The sequence below is a fragment of the Chiloscyllium punctatum genome, chromosome 3, assembly GCF_047496795.1.
Source record: "Chiloscyllium punctatum isolate Juve2018m chromosome 3, sChiPun1.3, whole genome shotgun sequence".
Taxonomy (NCBI): domain Eukaryota; kingdom Metazoa; phylum Chordata; class Chondrichthyes; order Orectolobiformes; family Hemiscylliidae; genus Chiloscyllium; species Chiloscyllium punctatum.
The window spans coordinates 30,072,212-30,082,751 of record NC_092741.1 but is presented as its reverse complement, the minus strand read 5'-3'; the positions used below and the strand labels follow the sequence as shown (position 1 = coordinate 30,082,751).

The window sequence follows — 10,540 nt, the reverse complement described above, 5'->3', positions numbered from 1 at the left end:
GTCCAAAGATGTGCAGGCCAGGTGAATTGGCCATGCTAAATTGCCCATAGTGTTAGGTAAGGGGTAAATGTAGATGTAGGGGTATGGGTGGGTTACGCTTCGGCGGGGCGGTGTGGACTTGTTGGGCCGAAGGGCCTGTTTCCACACTGTAAATAATCTAATCTAATCTAATCTAATCTAATCTATAATGACAGACTGGAATCTAATTCAGGGATTCAGATGGTTTATATATAGAATAATGGATCCCTGGGAGTGTTTATAGACTGGAATCTAATCGAGGGGTTCAGGATGGTTTATATATAGAATAATGGATCCTTGGGAGTGATGACGGACTGGAATCGATATGAGGGGTTCAGGATGGTTTATATGTAGAATAAAGGATTCCTTGGAAAGATTATAGATGGGAATCAAATCAAGGGATTCAAATGGACTATATATAGAATAATAGATATGTGGGAGAGGTTACAGACTGGAATCTAATGGAGCGATGCAGATGGTTTATATATAGAATAATTAATACATTGCAGTGACTTCTGATTTGAATCTAATTGTGGGATTCAGATGGTTTACAAAAAGGATAATGGATAGCGAGATGTGATTACAGATTGGAACCTAGTCAAGGGTTCAGCTGGTCTGTATATACAAGAATACATTGAGTCAAAGACTGTACAGCATGGAAACAGATCTTTCAGTCCAACTCGTCCATGCTAACCAGATATCCTGAATTAATCTAGTCCCATTTGCCAGCATTTGGCCCATACCCCTCTAAACCCTCCCTATTCATATACCCATCCAGATGCCTGTTAAATGGTGTAATTGTATCAGCCTCCATCACTTCCTCTGGCAGCTCATTCCATACAAGTACCATCCTCTGCGTGAAAAAGTTTCCCCTTAGGTCCCTTTGAAATTTTTCCACTCTCACCCTAAACCTATGCCCTCTAGTTCTGGGCTTCCCCACCCCAGGGAAAAGGCCTTGTCTACTTACCCTATCCATGCCCCTCATGATTTTATAAGCCTCCATAAGGTCACCACTCAGCCTCCAGTGCTCCAGGGAAAACAGTCCTAGCTTGTTCAGCCTCTCCCTATAGCTCAAACCCTCCAACCCTGGCAACATCCTTGTAAATCTTTTCTGAACCCTTTCAAGTTTCACAACATGCTTACTATAGGAGGGAGACCAGAATTGCACACAATATTCCAAAACTATCTGGCGGTATTACAGTCTGCAAAGTAATCAAGAGGTTCAGATGGTCCACATATGGAATAATGGATCCCTAAGAGTGATTACAGACTGGAATCTATTCGTGGGGTTCAGATGGTTTATATATAGAATAATGGATACCTGGGAGTGATTACAGACTGGAATCTAATCGAGGGGTTCAGATGGTTTATATATAGAATAATGGATCCCTGGGAGTGATTACAGATTGAAGTCTAATCGAGGGGTTCAGATGGACTATATATAGAATAATAGATGTCTGTGAGAGATTATAGACTGGAATCTATTCAAGGGGTTCAGGATGATTTAAACATAGAATAATAGATACATGGGAGTGATTACAGACTGGAATCTGATCGAGGGGTTCAGATGGTTTCTGTACAGAACAATGGATACTGGAAGCTAATGGAACATGAATACAGATTTCCCATTAATGACAAGGACAGATGTTTGGAGGAATCCATTTATACTTGCCTTATGCATAAATGAAGATCTGCGCCTGGTCAGTAATGTCTACTAGTTTTTTCAATAACAACCAACCTGTTAACTTCCAATCAAACCTTGCTTTTTCCTTTTTCTTACTGCCATAGTGGCTTTTGGTAAATTACGGTTTATCCCACGTCAAATAGGCCAGGAAGTTCGGAAGTTTCATTGCCCATTCCTGATTCACACTTCTGGATGGTGAGGGTGTGTACAGTTTTTTGTTTTGGGATGGACAGGATTGGATAATGCATCGAGAGCGTGGTGCTGGAAAAGCACAGCAGGTCAGGGAGCATCTGAGGAGCAGGAGTCATTCCTGATGAAGGGCTTTTGCCCGAAACGTCGATTCTCCTGCTCCTTGGATGCTGCCTGACCTGCTGTGCTTTTCCAGCACCATACTCTCGATTCTATTCTCCAGCATCTGCAGTCCTTACTTTCACCCAGGATTGGATAATGTTGCAATACTGAATCGGCTGATGATATTTGAAAACCTGTACTGCCTCTTGGCATCAGATATACAGCCATGTGAGCCAAAGAGTTGTCCTCATTTCCAGGACAGAAGCAATACAGGCCAAGAGAGGAAAGTGTGTAGTACAGGCTGGGAAAAGGGGAATATACTGAGTATGTTAAGGCTGCCAGAATTCCGTAACGTAATGGTTTGAGTCTTTTGCCTTACATGACCTTCATACAGGAGCCATATTTAAAATTAGCATCCTGGGAGCAGTTCTGTTAAATGAATTAGCAGTTTGTTACTCTACATTGGCGGCAGTGTTCAATTCTTGTGTTAACTTTTGTCTAAATGTAACTCTTTACATTCCTGCCACCCTCCAGTTTTCCCAATCCACAGTTTAGAAGCAAATTACTACAGACGTTGGAATCCGTACTGGAAAAGAAAAGAATTGCTGGAGTTCACAGTGGGTTGGGCAGCATCCATGGAGCGAGAGCAAGCTAACGTTTCGAGTCCAGTGCTCCCAAATGGGCACAGAATTCACAAGGGGACGTCACGGACACCACTTCTCCAATACCCTGCAAGCCAGTTCATCAGAGCTCCCCCTACTGGATGCACTCTTAATGCTTCTACAATTTAGAGATGCCGGTGTTGGACTGGGGTGCACAAAGTTAAAAATCACACAACACCAGGTTATAGTCCAACAGGTTTAATTGGAAGCACACTAGCTTTCGGAGCGATGCTCCTTCATCAGCTTAATAGACGATCAATGTTTCAATGTATAATTTCAGTTACATCACACTGTAAATTTTTGCTATAAATTCTGTGTTACGATCGAGCCCTCCACTATCACCTGATAAAGGAGCGTCGCTCTGAAAGCTAGTGTGCTTCCTATTAAACCTGTTGGACTATAACCTGGTGTTATGTGATTTTTAACTTAATGCTTCTAAACATCTTGTTTACATCTCATCAGCCACCTTCAGCACCCACCATGCCCCACCTGCAAGGTACAGGGGCAGCTGTGCGTATCATCTGCAGCAACTCACCTAGAATTATCTGACAGAACTTTCCAAACCCAACCTGATGGACAAGGCCAGTGAAACATGGAGACTCCACCACTTGCAAGATCCCCTCCAGACCACAGTCATAGAATCCCAACAGTGCAAAAGGAGGCTATTCAGTCCATCAGGTCTTCACTGACTCTCCGAAGAGCATGCCACCCCAGGCCCAACCTCCTACCCTATCCCTTTAACCCTGCATTTCCCATGGCTAGCCCACCTAGCCTGCACACCTCTGGACAATTTAGCATAGCCAATCCACCTAACCTGCACATCTTTGGACTGTGGGAGGAAACATACTCAGACATGGGGAGAATGTGCAAACTGCACACACAGTCACCCAAGGGTGGGATCGAACCCGGGTTGCTGGCACTGTAAGGCAGCAGTGCTACCACTGAGACACTGTGCCATCAATCCACCCAGATGGGTCAACATCTTGGAACTCCTTTCCTGATAGCATTGTGAGTCTACCAACAGCCCATGAACCGCAACGGTTCAAATGGCAGCACACCACCAGCATCTCCAGGGCAACTAGGAACGGGAAAGAAATGCTGGCTCAGCCAGTGATGCTCAAATATCAGAAAGGAATATGAGGAAGTTGCCTTGGTGTGTTTGCACATGCTTAGATTAGATTCCCTACGGGATAGAAACAGGCCATTGGCTCTACAAGTCCACACCAACCTCCAAAAAGTAACCCACCCAGACCCATTCCCCTACCCTGCATTTATCCCTGACTAATGCACTTAACACTATGGGCAATTTAGCACGGCCAACTCACCTGACCTGCACATCTTTGGATTGTGTGAGGAAACCCACACAGACACGGGGAAAATGTGCAAACTCCACACAGTCACCCGAGGCTGGAATTGAACCTGGGACCCTGGCGCTGTGAGGCAGCAGTGCTAACCACTGAGCTACTGTGCCACCCTAGTAGATCCACTCCGGGGTGGTCTTGTACTACCAACCTCTTGGTTAACAGCCGAACGCGCTGACCAATTGCGCCACAGAGGTTGGGAGTGAAGGAAATGAAGGGAATAGGAACGATTTTTTGGTGAGCTCATAGGTCCCCGTTGATATCAGTTTAACTTGCCAATATAGTTATCCCGTAAAAACCGTACCATCCACTTCTCGTTCACTTCAATCGAGTTCTCCTCCCTATAGCCTCAACTCTTCTCCATGTGCTTCTTGTTAATTGTATTAAAAAAAATAAAAATGCAACCAACATCCGCATTGTTGACTCTCTCTAAACCTACTTCTCCAGATAAAAAAAATTTTCTAAAAGATAGCATCCTTTTTTTTTGCCCCTAGACTACTTTCAGAGTCTGCCGTTCTTTTTCCTAAAAATTGCCAGCCAAATCCCACAACACTAAAGCCAGACGCAGACTTATTTTTCACTGGTTTTTGGGAACATTCTTCTTGTGGCTGCCCAGAGGTGACACGGGGTCAGCAGCAGGTTAAAGGTCAGGAGAGAGATGAAAATAAAAGCTGCCCTGTGAAATTCAGGATCAAAGGCAGCCCTCCGTGTTTTGAACTGAAGTCAGGGAATGTTCGAACAATTAATGGAAAGAGAGGAGAAAATAAACCTTTCAGAAGTGCCTGAATGAAAGTCAAAATCTGTTTATTGGCGGCTAGGGCAAAATAAAAACACCAAAGCAGCAAAAAAAAATCTCATTCTCGGTTCCCAGCAATTCCTGGATGTGAGAGGAGACCTGAGAGAATGTCTGGTATTAAGAGAGCACACAGTTCCCATGCTTTCCATGGTATGTGGAGACCTGGGGAGTGAGTGCTTCACAGAAATCCTGGGGGATTGAGATAGCGACTACACTCTGACTACCCCTGCTGCATTCTTGTAGTGCCCTCCCCCCCCCCCCCACCCCACCTTCCAAATAACAAACAAGCTCACAGGGAAAGGAGTGGGCTGGTGGGGTATTCAGAAGGGTAGTTGAGGGGGTGTTTGGGGAAGAGGAGGGGTGAAGCGTCAGGGTCATTGTGCAGGTTCCCCCGAACAGTGCCAAACCCCACAAACGTTTACTGGTACTTCATTCTGCCTGACTGTATTTGCTTCAGTTTTGTTTCCCCAACACTCTGTGTTGACAATCTTAACACTGCCGTGCATGAGACTGCAGGGGAGGCTAGTTACTTTGCCAGCCCTCTGGACTCTCCAGAAAAGAGAAAACTTAACCCTCAGAACTTTAATTTAACTCATGATTTTGTGAACATTTCATCGATTTTATTAACCAGCACATTAATAGGAGGTGATATTATAGAGTCATAGAGATGTAAAACATGGAAACAGACCCTTCAGTCCAACCCGTCCATGCCGACCAGATATCCCAACCCAATCTAGTCCCACCTGCCAGCACCCAGCCCATATCCCTCCAAACCCTTCCTATTCATATACCCATCCAAATGCCTTTTAAATGTTGCAATTGTACCAGCCTCCACCACTTCCTCTGGCAGCTCATTCCATACATGTACCACCCTCTGTGTGGAAAAGTTGCTCCTTAGGTCTCTTTTATATCTTTCCCCTCTCACCCTAACCCTATGCCCTCTAGTTCTGGACTCCCCCACCCCAGGGAAAAGACTTTGTCTATTTATCCTATCCATGCCCCTCATGATTTTATAAACCTCTATGAGGTCACCCCCTCAGCCTCTAATGCTTCAGGGAAAACAGCCCCAGCCTGTTCAGCCTCTCTCTGTAGCTCAAACCCTCCAACCTTGGCAACATCCTTCTGAATGCTTTCTGAACCCTCTCAAATTTCACAACAGCTTTCTGATAGGAAAGAGACCAGACTTGCTCACAATATTCCAACAGTGGCCTAACCAATGTCCTGTACAGCCGCAACATGACCTCCCTACTCCTGTACTCAATACTCTGACCAATAAAGGAAAGCATACCAAACGCCTTCTTCGCTATTCTATCTACCTGCGACTCCACTTTCAAGGAGCTATGAACCTGCACTCCAAGGTCTCTTTGTTCAGCAACACTCCCCAGGACTTTATCATTAAGCGTAAAAGTCCTGCTAAGATTTGCTTTCCCAAAATGCAGCACCTCGCATTTATCTGAATTAAACTCCATCTGCCACTTCTCAGCCCATTGACCCATCTGATCAAGATCCTGTTGTAATTTGAGGTAACCCTCTTCACTGTCCACTACACCTCCAATTTTGGTGTCATCTGCAAACTTACTAACTATACTTCTTATGCTCGCATCCAAATCATTCATGTAAATGACAAAAAGTAGAGGACCCAGCACCGATCCTTGTGGCCTCCAGTCTGAAATACAACCCTCCACCACCTTCCTCTGTCTTCTACCTTTGAGCCAGTTCTGTATCCAAATGGCTAGCTCTCCCTGTATTCCGTGAGATCTAACCTTGCTTAGCAATCTCCCATGGGGAACCTTGTCAAACGCCTTACTGAAGTCCATATAGACCACAGCTACCGCTCTGCCCTCATCAATCCTCTTTGTTACTTCTTCAAAAAACTCAATCAAATTTGTGAGACATGATTTCCCATGCACAAAGCCGTGTTGACTATCCCTAATCAGTCCTTGCCTTTCCAAATACATGTACATCCTGTCCCTCAGGATTCCCTCCAACAACTTACCCACCACCGACATCAGGTTCACTGGTCTATAGTTCCCTGGCTTGTCCTTACCGTCTTTCTTAAACAGTGGCACCACATTTGCCCACCTCCAGTCTTCCCACACCTCATGCGTGACTATCGATGATATAAATATCTCAGCAAGAGGCCCAGCAATCACTTCTCTAGTTTCCCACAGAGTTCTAGGATGCACCTGATCAGGTCCTGGGAATTTATCTACTTTTATGCGTTTCAAGACATCCAGCACTTCCTCCACTGTAATATGGATATTTTTCAAGATGTCACCATCTTTTTCCCTGCATTCTATATCATCCATGTCCTTTTCCTCAGTAAATACTGATGCAAGATAGTCGTTTAGTATCTCTCCCATTTTTTGTGGCTGCACACAAATGCCGCCTTGCTGATCTTTGATTAGATCCGATTCCCTACAGTGTGGAAACAGGCCCTTCGGCCCAACAGCCCCCCAAAGAGAAAGCGCCCAGACCCATTTCTCTCTGACTAACACTATCATTACACTACACCTAACACTACGGGCAAGTTAGCATGGCCAATCCACCTGACCTACACATCTTTGGATTGCAGGAGGAAACCCACACAGACACAGGGAGAATGTGCAAACTCCACACAGACAGTCTGTCACTGAGGTTGGAATCGAACCTGGGACCCTGGTGCTGTGAGGCAGCAGTGCTAACCACTGTGCTACCATGCCGCACTTGTTAGGCCTCTGTTGGAAGATTGTGTACAGTCATGCTATGTTACAGGGAGGATGTGAGTGTATTGGCGAGAGTGCAGAAACGGTTTTGCAGAAATGTGAAACTCCGGTATGTGAAACTTCAGTAATGGGAATTGATCAAAGGAGTTGGGACTCTTCTCCTTGGAGGGATGATGGATGACGGGGGATTTGATTAGAGATTTACGCTCATAAAAAAATGAGAGGGCACAGATTTAAAGTGGTGTGCGCAAATGAAGCAAGGCTTGTGTGAGAATTGCAGTATTTTTTAAGATTTGTAGATGCCGGTGTTGGACTGGGGTGTACAAAGTTAAAAATCACACAACACCAGGTCCAACAGGTTTAATTGGGAGCACTCCAGTTTTTGGAGCGACGCTCCTTCATCAGGTGATAGTGGAGGACACAATTCTAACACAAAGAAATTATAGCAAAAACTTACAGTGTGATGTAACTGCAATTATACATTGAAAAATTGATTGTCTGTTGAGCCTTTCATCTGTTAGAATAACGTGATAGTTTCACTTCTTTCATGTGTAAATCACAAAAGCTTTTTTTAAAGAAGTTGCATTCTCGGGTTAGCTGTTAACAATGGTGATAGCTAGACAATATGTTGAAGGTGAACACAGGGGGCCAACACCTTCAACATATTCTGGATTAGTGGTGCTGGAAGAGCACAGCAGTTCAGACAGCATCCAAGTAGCTTCGAAATCGACGTTTCCTCTTGCAAAAATGCCATCCCGTATTCCCAATTCCTCCGCCTCCGCCGGATCTGTTCCCAGGAGGACCAGTTCCACCACAGAACACACCAGATGGCCTCCTTTTTTAGAGACCGCAATTTCCCTTCCCACGTGGTTAAAGATGCCCTCCAACGTATCTCGTCCACATCCCGCACCTCCGCTCTCAGACCCCACCCCTCCAACCGTAACAAGGACAGAACGCCCCGGTGCTCACCTTCCACCCTACTAACCTTCGCATAAACCAAATCATCCACCGACATTTCCGCCACCTCCAAACAGACCCCACTACCAGGGATATATTTCCCTCCCCACCCCTTTCCGCCTCCGCAAAGACCGTTCCCTCCGCGACTACCTGGTCAGGTCCACGCCCCCAAACAACCCACAATCCTGGCACTTTCCCCTGCCACCGCAGGAACTGTAAAACCTGCACCCACACCTCCTCCCTCACCTCCATCCTTCCACATCCATCAAAGTTTTACTTGCACATCCACTAATATCATTTATTGTATCCGTTGCTCCCGATGTGGTCTCCTCTACATTGGGGAGACTGGACGCCTCCTAGCAGAGCGCTTTAGGGAACATCTCCGGGACAACCGCACCAACCAACCACACCGCCCTATGGCCCAACATTTCAACTCCCCCTCCCACTCTGCCGAGGACATGAAGGTCCTGGGCCTCCTTCACCGCCGCTCCCTCACCACCAGACGCCTGGAGGAAGAACGCCTCATCTTCCGCCTCGGAACACTTCAACCCCAGGGCATCAATGTGGACTTCAACAGTTTCCTCATTTCCCCTTCCCCCACCTCACCCTAGTTCTAAACTTCCAGCTCAGCACTGTCCCCATGACTTGTCCAGACTTGTCCTACCTGCCTATCTTCTTTTCCACCTATCCACTCCACCCTCTCCTCCTTGACCTATCACCTTCATCCCCTCCCCCACTCACCCATTGTACTCTATGCTACTTTCTCCCACCCCCACCCTCCTCTAGCTTATCTCTCCACGCTTCAGGCTCACTGCCTTTATTCCTGATGAAGGGCTTTTGCCCGAAACGTCGATTTCAAAGATACTTGGATGCTGCCTGAACTGCTGTGCTCTTCCAGCACCACTAATCCAGAATCTGGTTTCCAGCATCTGCAGTCATTGTTTTTACCTTCAACATATTGTCTAGCTATCACCATTGTTTACAGCTAACCCGAGAATGCAACTTCTTAAAAAAAAGGTTTTGTGTTTTACACATGAAAGAAGTGAAACTATCACGTTATTCTAACAGATGAAAGGCTTAACAGAAATCAATTTTTCAATGTATAATTTCAGTTACATCACACTGTAAATTTTTGCTATAAATTCTGTGTGTTAGGATTGAGCCCTCCACTATCACCTGATGAAAGAGCTAGTGTGAAAGCTAGTGTGCTTCCAATTAAACCTGTTGGACTATAACCTGGTGTTGTGTGATTTTTAACTAAGTATTTTTAAAAAAGCATCTGTACACTTTATTTGGAAATATCTGACATGGGTATAGAACGTTAATAGAATACCAAACATTGGTACGTGACTGCCAATGAAGAATCAACCAATCTGGCGTAGCCAATGGTTTCCAGTTAACAGGTGTGTGGGGGAGGTTCTGGGGAGGAGTGACTGTATGAAGGCCGTGTGATGAGTTCGAGGTGGTAACTCTTTGCGCCCTGTGTTTGCTTCTAATGGAAGCAGAGCATCATGGTTAGACTAACACCTCCCTATTGCTTTCCTCTATCACTCTGGAAGACATTTGACCCCTGCTGAGCTAAACTGCCAAAGTTCATAGTAGCCTTCTGCCTCTTAGTGATCTTTAGATTGCTGACCAACTGTGGCCTGGTTAGATTGAAAGTCTGCCTGAATCAGTGAGAGTCCTTCTCCCCTCTCTCTCTCACTGGTTTGTTTGATGCAAAAACTGCATCCTTGGCTGGAAGGTAGTAAAATGGAAATAAAGATCTCCTTCAAAAGCTTTGCCATCTGCTCCCCCTCTAAATTCAATGGGGCAAACAAAAGTAGCTGACACAATCATAAACCCTTCACTCAGGCCACTTCATCACCCCAGACCAAACTATTTCACATGAGGCAAGAAACAGAGGGAGTGCAGTGGTGTAAAATATATGAAAAGGGCCGGCTAAGGAGGGTAGTAGTGATTGTTTATAAATTCTAGAAGGAACAAGGACAAATGTCCACTGAGGGAAGGCATCGGGAAGATGTTTCTCTTTAGCACCCAGCCCCGGAGCTTGGAGAGGAGGAAGT

At 45.5% G+C, this 10,540-nt stretch overlaps 1 protein-coding gene across 4 annotated transcripts in view; it reads right to left on the bottom strand.

Moving 5' to 3' along the window:
* Positions 1 to 10,540, bottom strand: part of daam2 (dishevelled associated activator of morphogenesis 2) — a 339,423-nt gene that overhangs the window by 10,727 nt on the left and 318,156 nt on the right. The window lies entirely within an intron of this gene.